This window comes from Apis dorsata, unplaced genomic scaffold, assembly GCF_000469605.1.
Source record: "Apis dorsata unplaced genomic scaffold, Apis dorsata 1.3 scaffold_269, whole genome shotgun sequence".
NCBI classification, from domain to species: Eukaryota; Metazoa; Arthropoda; class Insecta; order Hymenoptera; family Apidae; genus Apis; species Apis dorsata.
Window position 1 is genome coordinate 326,300 of NW_006263547.1, and position 12,884 is coordinate 339,183.

General features: G+C 37.7%; 1 protein-coding gene across 7 annotated transcripts in view; it reads right to left on the reverse strand.

The window, feature by feature from the left end:
• LOC102680125 (uncharacterized RNA-binding protein C3H8.09c-like) overlaps positions 1–12,884 on the reverse strand; it is a 323,287-nt gene that overhangs the window by 243,659 nt on the left and 66,744 nt on the right. For 4 of the 7 annotated variants that reach the window (XM_031510948.1, XM_031510952.1, XM_031510955.1 and 1 more), the window contains exon 2: positions 1,028–1,119. The exons of the other annotated variants lie outside the window; for them this stretch is intronic. The gene's annotated coding sequence lies outside the window, so the exon portion shown is untranslated. The remainder of the gene's footprint in view (positions 1–1,027; positions 1,120–12,884) is intronic. 7 annotated transcript variants of the gene reach the window in all.

A 12,884-nucleotide genomic window follows, 5' to 3' on the forward strand; every position in this document is an offset into this window, starting at 1 on the left:
TAAACAACAGTAATACGAGAAGGTATGAAATATACCGTGACACGATATTAATGCGTTACGATGCGCGATAATATTACGAGCGTGACCAATTTTCGTGAATGTTCCCTTTGATGCTGTAATAAAGCAGTTTACCGTCGGCCACGACGTATCTCGAATCATAAACTCCCGTTTTACAACTTCTGAAACTTCTTCTACTCGTTTCCCCGATTATCGTTCGATGATCACGATGCGAACGTTCCTTGCACGCACGCTCTCTCGTTTCAATATCGCGCTTTTCCCTCTCGACTTTTCCCGCTCGTCGCCCGATCGCCCGCTCGAGTGGGTTTTAAATCGCGCCCCGATATTTTCGTACTCTCAATTTCCACGCCTCTTCGCCGATCCTCCAAACTGACCTTAACCTTTATTCTCCCACTTTCCGTCCCGGAAACACGATCGTTGGAAAATTGGCAAAAGGGTGACGCGAGAGAATAATCCGAGAGAAATTTTAGGAATGGAATCGTTAAAAAGAAATTTTTGCAAAAATTGAACGGATTTCGATATTCGATTATAATAATGGAAGATCTTTAGATTTTCGATGGAGTACTGAAGATTAATTTTTAATTATGAGACGAAGAGTTTTCAGAAACAGGGAAAATACGGTGTTTAAGTGGTTCAACGATAGTATTCCAACATTTTCAATTATATTAAAAATTTGTTTTAGTAGAAATATCAGAAAATATTTTCTACGTGTTTCACATCGATCGATATAATATATTAGCTGTAATGATAAGCAAACATGCGATTTCTTGTTTATATTTGCCGGGCTCGGAGCGCGGTATCGGGAACTAAAACTATCGATATTACGTCACAAGACTTTACTGCTGATCGTAAAGTACAAAGGAAGGTAGGGCGCGTCTCGTAAATATAATTTCTAATACCACGAATCTGTTCGTTACTTTTCAAGATAATTCTTCCAAAATTTCAACCACGGTTAACCGTCGATGAACGAATGTGGAAATACATTCTAAACAGAATTGGAGAAACTCACCAGTGAACTCGGACATGCACAGCTGATAAACCCGTCTACAGACCCAATCTACGTCTTAAAGAGAATCCTCGATTCCGTCGCCAAACTCGACCCTGCAATCAAAAGATCATAGAATTTATATTTCATAAAAATTTTCCAATATCGAGAGATGAACAAAATCGAAGATGCTTTTAGGAAATAAAGATTTAAGATTTGCAAGAAACTCGATAGCTTAATTTATACCTTTAAGATCAAAATTTGGGAGAAAGTCGCGAGCCACATTTTTTAAAAAAATCTTTTAAATTTTCAATATTTTATTTTTCTTCATTTCGAGAATTTTCAAACGTTTGTTTGTAACAACATTTTTTTACACAGACGTATGGCATTAAATAGTTAAGTTGTCCTAATGGAAAAATTTCGCCAATCTCTAAAATCAAAAAGCGAAAGGCGAAGAAACGACGAGAAACATTAAGAAGACGGTAAATCTAAATTCGCTTGGTACAAATACAGGACGAGTATATCCTATTAGCGCCATAGCTTTTCCACGGTGGAAGCTGCTTAAACTTAATAGCGTGGAGCAAGCTTAATGTAAGGTCTTTCTTCTTTTATATATATATATATACACACTATATTTCGCAGTGATATTTTTTCCACGGGCGGAAAGAGGGTTCAGTGTCAACGAGAAAAATCGAATGTCACTGTTACCTCGCAATGGTCTCGTGGAGAAGAGATAGAAGAGAACGTGACTTTGTCATCTCAAGAATATCAAGAAGTTTAAAAGTACGAAAAGAAATTGTAATTGTCACTTATTATTATTACGAAATTAAATTAAATTCAGAAAATTTAAAATTTTAAACCAGAGGGGGGAAAGAATTATGTAAAAATATGAATTTGATAAACTTCCTTAACTATATAAAAATCTTTCTTTAACATTTTTTTATTAACCAGAATCGAAAATTTCGTTTTATATAGAAATTATAATTATATATTTCAATTCTTGCATCAAACTCTTCAAACTCTCTTTCCATTATTCGACACGAGTTACATTCACAATTTTAATAACACGACAAATTCTTTGAAGAAGGAAAAAAAAAATTAATCGAGGTGAATTATGAACCAACCCGGTGGCAGGATTAACATACTAATTAATCCATCTCGTTAGTTATTAATAATCGATGATCGTACATATCGTTTTTCGAACCCTCGGGCCATTAAAACGATTCGATTAAACGGATGTAAATTTGTCCCGCGCACGCTGTCCATCCGTCGCAGAGAATGGAAATACTTGGCGCGCTCTCCGCCGTATTTCTATCCCCCGTCTGTCGCGCGGCAGTTGTTAAGGTGTGCGCGCCGCGTTGTATTTAGCCGACACCCCATAAAACTGCGAACAGTGTTGGTTGTCGACATTGGTTTTATCGCCTGTGCTCATCGCTCGCACGCTCGGATCCCGTGCCGTTTTGCCAACCTAGCCCATTGTAAGCGAAAACTGTGCCCGCTCTCGATCAACTTTTCCTATAATTCCGTGACGCCCGATAAACAAACACGTTTCGTCCAATTTACCCTGTTGCGCGCGCATATGGAATAATATCGTTAACGTTTTTCAGCGGATTATTGAAATTAATACAAATTCTTTCGCGATGATAAATTGTAACAAGTCGATCGACTAAATTTTGATCGATATTTTTCTTGGGGGGTTATTGATGTAAAAGAATTTTTTGTTAATAATTTGTCTTGTTTCTTTTTTTCAGGGAGGAGGAGGGATTTTGTTTCGAATATTTGAAACGAGAGAGTTAAAGCGGATGAGTAATTTTAAGAAATTCGTGAATGAATACGTAATACGGAGGAAAGAGGTAAGGTTTTGATACTTAACCTCTTACTTAAACCTCTCTCTAACCAGAAACGATTTTAAAACAGATGATTATTGAAGTTCATCCACTCGAGCGTAACGATGCTTCATGTAGCGACTGTATTCAATGTTCAACACGCAGACTCTAAAGATATTTCGTTTCGAATCGATGGATGAATTTGAAAATAAACGTACAAATTTCTTAAAAATATAATTAATTTCTTAAAATAATAAATAAACTTATTACTCTCCTATTCAATCCTACCATTCTTCCATTCTTAGATCTCAGAGATTTCTAAATTAAACTCTGGAAAAATATCACACGATTCCACTATTATTTCTTCCGCATTACAACGCATAAAAATTTCTCAAATTCTTCCTTTTCGTAAATAACAATTCTCGCGATTCTATTGTTCTGCCATCGTCGCAACAATCTAAGAGATTTCTAAATTGAATTCGCAGGGAGGGGGGGGGACATTAGACACGCTCAACATCATCACGGTCCATCACATCAGTCGCGAAACGACTTCCCTCGTCTCGGGTTTCCGGCCGTTAATTATATTTCCAAAGACAACACGAGTCAGACCGAATCCTCCCCCTCTCCATTAACGAATTCTTCGCCGCGCAGCTATAAATTTCCCACCCCGTCAAAATTCGCGTTTCATCCGCGCCGACAAACAAAGGGGGACGAAGTTAGAAGTTGGAAACGTTTAACCAACGTTCGCATTGTCCATCCAAGCATCCATCACGCGTCTTCAACTCGATTAATCCTCATTAAATTCCCCAACTCTCTTCGGATTAATCCCGACAATTATTCTACTTAACCGTACCGACTCGTTAACCTATATTTGAAAACGATTTATTGCGAGACAAAGTGGAATTTCGATCGAGAAAAAATTTCGAATTTTGAGTCGAATAGGGATGTTGTGATCCAATAAATATTTTGTACGTATACGCGTTCGATTCATTTTTAGCAAATTTAATTTTAAGATTCTAACTAAAGATTTCGATTTGTCTTCAGATTATAAGAGGCCATTTCTTGAAATGGAATATTTACGATTCGTTTAGGAAGATTCACACGAGAAACGTATTTTTGAGTTAAGACTGATGGAAGATTCTCAGGCGTTTTTCACGATGCTACGTAATCGACTAAAATACGAATTTAAAAAATTCTGTTCCCCTGCAGAAGTTATCAGATGGATGAATAATATTTAATATTTCTAAGGATGACTTTTGAACGTGCACAATTATACGGAAAAACTTAGTTAGCCGAGCAGCTGTTCACACTGTTATTGGCCATCACTGTCGGCTCCATTATGGATGAATCGTGCCTTCCCTCCGTTCATCAAAAGTAGAAACTGGCTCTGCTTTGTCATCGAATGAAATTCAGAAACTCTCTTCAAAAATCATTTTTGACTTTCTTTTTTTTTAGAAACTTCTAAATTCTCTCCAAATATAATATTCTCTCGTTATAATCATTTTCAAAAAACAGCCATCGTAGTAAAATTTTTCACTGTTAATACTTTTCTTCGATTTCTTTTTTTTTTAGAATCATTTCAATTTGAAAAAGAAAAGAAAATACTACATATATGCTAATATCTCTAGAATTAAGATTAATCTCCAGTTCTTCGTTCCATCATCGAAATTTTTCACTATTAAAAGATACTTTTCTTCGATTCCTTTTCTTTTAGAATCATTTCAATTTGAAAAAGAAAACAAAATACTACATATATATTAATATCTTTAGAATTAAGATTAATCTCCAATCCTTCGTTCCATCATGGAAATTTTTCACTATTAAAAGATACTTTTCCTCGATTCCTCTTTTTTAAGAATTTTTAATTGGAAAAAAATTAAATATGCGCCAATATCTCTAGAATTAATCTCGGCAAAAATCCATACGTCCCGTGATCGAGCGTTGCTCGAAACCGAGTGGCAACAACGATACCCTCGCTTTTCATCCCGAGTGATGGGCGTGCGACAGCGAGAAGGCTACAAAGGGTTGCGCCGATACGGCGGCTTGATGGAGACGACGCTTTTACAACAGCCATGAACGCGGCGAGTACGTCGAGGTGAGAGAAGGCACCTGTGGCTGATGCACGACGCGCCCGTTACCGCAAAGTCTGTGCCGCTTTGCGTACACTCCACCGACGCGTTAAGGATCTATGGAAATTTCTTGGCTAAGGTAGAGGCCGCCGGCCATTGGCCTCCCGGCGCCCGATCAAAATGCCTCTCCCTCTCTCTCTCTCTTTGTCCTACTCGCTCCAACTACTAGTTTTAACTCGATTTTCCGATATTACCGAAGAGGAGGAGGTGGAGAACACGGTTAACAGGCGCGAAGGGATGACGAAGTGTGTTGCGCGTAACTTGGAATCTAATTGAAAAGTTTCCACACCTTATCCGTCCAGGCAAATTTTAAAGGGGAATCTTGACCAACTAACATCCGAATCTTTTCCCCTCCCGATAATTTAATTATTCGTCCTACAATATTTTAATATTATAATATTAATTATAATATTATATTAATTATATTAATATTTTAATATCAGTAATATTGCATTACTTATATATTAGCTACACATAATTTCGTAATATTAATATAGAAAACAATTTTTATATCCTCATCCACGAATATAAATATTCGAGATATATTTGTTTTACTTCTGTTCGAAACAAGATAATCTCGCTACTAGGTAGCTTTACTCGCTACCTTGAGTGCGATAATTCGAACAAGGATAGAAAAAAGAGAAAAGGAGAGGCGTATCGGAGCCGTAAANCGAGGCACCGTGTTGTATATTATAATATACAATGTTATATATATATTTATAAATTATATTTATAATAATATTATATAATATTAATATTATTTAATTATTTAATTATTTAATTATAAATATTATTAATTAATATTATATAATAATAATATAATTAATTAAATTATAACTAAATATATATAATATTATATATAAAATATAACTAAATTATATTTATAATAATATTTATAAATTTATATTTATAATATACAATTTTTACGATTTACAATTTTTTAATATAGCATATTATTGTATAATGATATAGTTTGGTGTTTATGGTTTATATAAATTATCGCGTTGATTAAATATTCAAATCAGAAATGAAATTGATCCTAAATATATATATTAGAAAAATACAACAGTTTTCATACGATCGAAATGTGAAGTTGAAGGTATGCAAGTGTAGCGATATAAGTGTAGCTCAGTGCGAAAGAGGCGCAAGGGCGGGGAGAAGGAAAGAGGTTGCGCATTGAGCGACGCCAGAGGGAAGAAGATCGCGTATAAACCGCGACATCGAATACTGTCCAAGACGCGACGATGTCACGTAACAGGTGCTGCTAATAGCCTGTTTAACCGGTAGCCCGAAACCTCGCGTTCTCACGCCTCGACTAATTATAGTGGCCGCGTGTCTTAAATTCGAGAGTGGCGAGGGCCTGCATTCCGCGGATACAAATAGGATTGGCGTTCTTTTAATTTGCGACCAGGAAGCGATATTGAGAGAAATTTACGGAGAGTATATATATATATATTCTTTGAACGAATGGAAATGGAAAAAATGAAGTTTTTGAGAATTAAATTTTTTAGTGTAAGTAAAAATAAGTATCTAAAATTTATAATTTTTGTTGAAAAGTTGACGATGTATTTCGTTCGATTTCTACACGCGATTATAGATGGAGAAATATTTTTTAACGGGGCAATATCGATTATAAATAGGAAGATGGAAAGAGATCTGAAGAAAATCAAAATTGTGGATTTTGATCGATCATCGTGCAATTTGCAGGATTTGTTTCCTGTTTATCGGAACGATTTATCGAATTAACTGTGAATAACCGTTACACACCGGAATAGGTGTTTGCGAAACAGCTGAAATCTGCGATACACGTCGAGAGGGAAGTCAAATATTTTTCCACCAAATACTCTCCAAATATTTAAACGAGTGTGCTCGAAAGACTCGAAATTCCCAATGGTTACCGATCTCGAATAACAATACTCAAAAGCAGACAGCGCGCCAATCTTTGAAACGCCTTTCCAATAATTTTAACTCGCCTCCCAACTTTAAGGAGAACCTTTCCAAACTATTGATACAATTAATAATAATAACGATCATTTTAAAAATTAAAGATTTTCGCATTTGCTCCTCGAGAATAAGGAAAATCTGATTCAATCGTAACTCTCTCAACTACTCAAAAATTAACAACTCGTCCACACAAAGAAAAAGTTTGACCATAAAGATTCAACCAAAATATCGAAATACCACGATCCAATTAAAGATTACAAAATTGAAGATTTTCGCATTTGCTCCTCGAGAATAAGGAAAATTTGACTGACAAAATTCAATCAATCATAACTCCACTCTCTCAGTTACTCAAAAATTAACAACTTATCCACACAAAGAAGAATCGAGTTTGACCATAGAGATTCGGCCAAAATATCAAAATACCACGATCCAATTAAAGATTACAAAATTAAAGATTTTCGCATTTGCTCCTCGAGAATAAGAAAAATCCGATTCAATCAATCGTAACTCTTTCAACTGCTCAGCTACTCAAAAATTAACAACTTATCCACCAAGAAGAATCGAGTTTCAATGACCGTCAAAGATTCGACCAAAATATCGAAATACCACGATTGAATGAATGAAAGTAGATGACAAACAGTCTACAACCAGAAATATCGTGTTGCCCGCCAATTTCTCCCTAAATCGGGTTCAACATCCGCCAACCAGCGAACCAGCCAGGATTTTCCGTATACGCGCTTAATCACCCCGCTGTATCAAACGCCGTTCCCATTGTAACAAGCGGCGGTGGATGGAATACCAGTTGCGGAGCTACATTACATTTGATACTAATTAATTAGCTACTGTCACTTCCTACCAGTGTGTTCGTCATCCACCAAGGATTGCGGCGGGAGGGATGTATGTCAGTAGCTGGGGATAGTCGCGCTCGAATCACCGTAATACCTTGTGCGCCCGACATCCGCCCAAAATTAGACGTTTAATTGTCCTCGGCTGCGGATGCAACCGACTTGACAATTCATACGGGACACTGTGCAAATCCGGCCGCGTGTTAAATGGGTCAGAATATCATTTTACTATTCCTCCGCTCTCGTTTCCGCGCGGCTTCGAGCAGTTTCTAATTTTCGCTTCCTCCTCCTCCTTCGTTACGTTGTGTGTTTTCAGTGAGTATCGTGGAAACGTATCCTGAGTCGCAGAGAGTCGAACGACGAAATCGGGGAGGGATTGGAAAGAGGTTATTACGGATAATGAAAATTTTTTAAACTCGGAAATATTCGATAGATTTTTCGAAACTCGCATTTTCGTATTTAATTCGAATTTTTGCATAAACTTCCGCTGGTTCTAGAGACTATTTTTTTCCCTGATCTTCTTTTGTTCTCACGCAAGGAAAAATCGCTTACGGGCGATGGTAAGTCTTGATAAGTAAAATCCAAACGAGGATAAAATTGTTTACACTTATTTTCAAATATGAATAATCGATTCGTTGACAAATTAATTAAACTTTTGTTTCGCAAGGGGCACAAAAATCGTTCAATTTTTGCAAATATCGCGAAACAAGTGGAAGAAACGCCTTGATCCTGCGTCGTACAATTTCAAAGCGAATCCAGAAAATTGTACTATTTTCGTGAAAAATTAAAATCGTTTCCTTTCCACTCGCGCTAAATCCTTTATCGAAGAGGAACTCGAAGCCTCCGTTCCGTCTCTTTCAAGTGAGAAGAGGAGAAACGCGTTTGGCGAAAGTTAGAAAAATTCCACGTCATACGTAGCCGATCTAACTCGGTAAATTGTTTCGAGTTTCGGTAAGAGAAGTATCTCTGGTGTGTACGGAAGTCTCTGTTATCGGCAAAGAAATGGAAGTTAAAATTTTACGAGCAGCAAGCAGAAATACCATCGAATCAGATTGCAATCTCGAGATGTTGCTTCGATGCACCCTTCGGCTGTGATCGTGAATAGAAAACACCGATTCTTCGGCAGTTTAACTTAATTAAAATATAATTTTATGGATGTGAAAATTGATCTTTTACGCGGATTGGGGAATAATAATTCGGTAAGTAAGTTGAGAAAATATCTTTCATTGTTTTCAGTAGAATATATTCGACATTTAGAATGGAGGAACATTTCAGTTGAATAATCAAAAGATTCAGAGTAATTTAAACGAAATCTTTATTCTCTTAACATTTTTCCTTATCGTCTCGGCCTCGACGTTTAGCATTCAGAACGTAGGTACCTTTTCAACAATTTAGAATTGATCTTTTGTACGGATGTATATATATATATACGTTCAGTTCTCTAGTAATTTAAGAAATTGTGAGATTTAATTAAGAAACAGGGAGGATATCTCGAGGAGAACAAATTTTATCTCGGAATTAATCCTACCACGGTCTCTTCTCCACGGTTTAAAAAGAAAGCCACGGAGACAAAAGGGAGGGTTTCCCCTTCCCTTTGTATACACACTGGCCAAGATATCAAGAGAAAATATGAAACTTTGTCGTATCAACTTGCAGGGAAGAGGAAAATGCGGGGAGGGATTTTTCAGAAAAATAACATATTAAGAGATTTTTGTTTGATATCTCGAAATGTGTTTAGTTATCCGTATTCTCATTTACTTTCTCCCTTTGTATACAAAGTATTGCGCAAGAAGGGAATCGTTGGAGAGTACATCGCAACTTTCTCGTTAAATTATTTATTTCTACCACCCATTCGTGAAAGAATAACTAAACTTTTCTTGGCAACTCTTATTTTTATCATCGTACTTCTTATCGTAAAATAGCGTAGCTGTGTTACATTCACGCGGAAAACATCTCGTTTTCTCACGAGGAAGATTGGAGGAAGATTCATTTCTAGTTAAGTATTTTTATATTTCAAGAATTATTTGAATTATAACGTTTTAAAAGATTCAAAGAATTTTTGCCTCTACGCTTGGATAATCCATGGATACGTTATCGTCTTTCTTCGATCTAGGGAGAACTAAGAAATTCTAGGGAACCCTAGAGTTAAATTATCGTCTCACGAATATTCCCATGTAGCCAAACATTGATTATTCATCCTTCGTTGCGTGTGTCTGTCTGTGTGTGTATATGTATGTGTGTATGCGCGTGAAACCACCAACGGAATACCAATTTAGATATCGTTCAACCACTATATACCATCCTTCTTACTTACAATATCCCATCTAACATTTCCAACCATTCGATAAATCTGAAATTCTATCGTTTCTAGAAGAAGAAAAGTAAATTATAATAAATTTCACGATATCTACAAACTTTATATTTTTCAACTCTATTCGAAAAATAAAATACACATTCAAACTTCCGAATCAATAAGAAAATAATGTTCTAATAGGAAAATAATTTTCCACTTTTTCTAATTTCTAATCCCAACTCTTTACTAATCTCCCATCCTTGTACATTTTTCTGCACCGCAACATACTTTCTAAAGCTGCGAATTTTAAATTCCAACAATTTCATCTCCCTCTTACGACAATCGTTGTAATTATAAAATAATCAGAGTACAAATATATCGAGATTCCATTAAGTCGCGAAGAATAAAGAAAAAAAAAAGAAAAAAACCAAAGCTCAAAGTATAAAACTTCGAGAGAGAAAGGGAGAGAGAAATTCGCGAAGATAGGGATCCGAGAAAAAAAGAAGAAGAAGAAGAAGAAGAAAGAAAGAAAAATAGTAGTAGGAATCTTTGTTCATCATGGCCGAAAGAAATTAGACGTCGTTCAAAGCACGTCCAAACTACGTTTCCACCCCAATCGCCGTCTTCCCCGGAACTGATCCCTCGGTAACTAAGTTTGTACACGGCACGAATACAAAATGCCGGCACGCAATCAGCCTCGATTTGAATATCGCTCGCAGTTATAACGAGCGGGGTTGTGTACAACCCCGGGGGCGGGGGAGGAAGATGTATCGCGGGCCACGCTTCTTTCTTTTAACGGTTAATGGTGAAGGGGGCAGGGGGAAGAGAGAGAGAGGATTTATTGGCGGCGGGGGACCGTGTTTCGAACCGGTTGGATCATCATAAAACGGTTAATGAGGGGGTGTATTGCGGCCGTCCATTGATACGGTAACCGCGAAAATTCTGCTTGCGCCGGTTAAATACACGGTTTCAAACACGCTGTGGCACGATGCGTATGTGTAACGGGGGTTGCGTTTACGAAATTTTGCGGCCGTTTCGTAAATGGATTCGAACGTTTGTTTAATTGCGAAATGGACGGGATGGGATCTTTTCTGATTAGGCGACTGTTATTAACCAATCTTTCGTAATTTAATTCTTGATCGATGTCGGTAATTCTGAATCGATTTACGAAAGATTTGTGAAATTTGTAGGTAAGATTTCGAAGATATTTTCAATTTTTTTGAACGAATTATTGCATTATTGTATTACTATTTATTAGAAAGGATTTCATTTTACCGAAGAATTCAATTTTTCAAGTAATTTACAAGTATTTACAAGGGCAAATGTAATAAATTTTCATCTTGCATAAACAAATATGTATACGCGGGAGAAGAAAGAAATTAAACTTTGCTTCACCTAGTTCCCTCTCTCTAGGTGAAGCGAAACACCCCACGAATCACACGAAAACGAAAACAGTACAGATTACCCGAAACTACTTTCTAGGATAATCTGACAACGGACACCATTAATCGCTCCCTCTACTCGCTTCTCGAAACCATTTACTCCAAGACTCCGAACGAACGAAAATTCCAGAGGGAGAAGCAGGAGAATGAAAAAGAGAAGGAAAAGGAAGAGGAGAAAAAAAAATAACGAGTGGAAGAGAGACAGAGGGAGAGAGAGAGCGAAGGAAGCGAGAAGCGATGATGGTGGAAAATGCGAAAACAGGCGTAATCCGCGCTAACAATGCGCGATACTTAACAGTATCGGTATCCCCATCGCTCTTTCGCCAACGATCCGGAAAAAACTGGGGCCGCCGCCACGAAAAACACGGATCTTAATAAGCCGCGCCATTCAAACGTCCAGTTCAAACGGCCTAACGAGGGGAAGAGGGGGAGAGAGAGAGAGGATTACCGATGTGCCGAGAGTGAAATTCTACAGATATTTCCTCTCTCCCCTCTCGAAAACGACGGCCAGGTAAGCGTACTTTCTGCTTGTTTAGCTCTCCATGTTGGATTAATCCGTCTGTCGATGAGGGGAGAGAGGAGGAGTGGAAAGGAGGAGTGCTCGCTCGGAGGATGAAGTGAAACGAGAGAGAAAAGAAAATAAAAAAAAAAAAGAAGGATGCGTGCGTGCGTGCAAACGAGTCCGCGAATATATCCTGAAGGGGGAACCCGAACTGACGAAGGCGCGGCAGGATTTGTGGCCTTGATTTATGCCGAAACTGGCGCCGTTTATTATCGGTACCGTTGGATGTGTGCATGCGTGAAATTGGAAACGCAGACAAGCGTCCATGCAAATTTAACCCGTCCGTCTGCCTCCGCACGCTATTCACCGAGCCCAGCCGACAAAGAAGGAACTTTACTGTCTAGCCCGCTCACCCGCCCAACTCACCCCACCCGTTGGCCACCCCGTCAACCGGCCTATAAACCGCTTCCTCTCCTTCCTTGCCCCTCTCTCTTCCTATCCTTTCGCAGGCTAAACCCTTTCCGTATTATCTCGACTGAGAAGGAGGAGAAATTTGCTGAGGAGAGGGGAGGGAGGAACTGGGTCCTGGAAGGGAAACGAGTTCAACTTTTAATCGTCTAGGAGGAAGTCGGTGTCTCGTTAAAAGGAGGGAGGGAGGGAGAGTCGAGGAGAATTTTGGCGGGTAAAAGGGAAAAGGGGAGAGGGGTTGTTAGAGGGATTGGTTGGGATGAGTTGAGATTTAATTTGAATTATTATTTTTGTATCATCCTGGAGAATTGGTTCTTTCCAAGGTTTTAGATTAGATTGTTTGACGAAGTATTTTTATTATGGAGTTTCTTCTTTTTTTTTTTTTTTCTATACTTCTTCGTCTTCTTCCTTGATGGACAATTTAAAATTTTT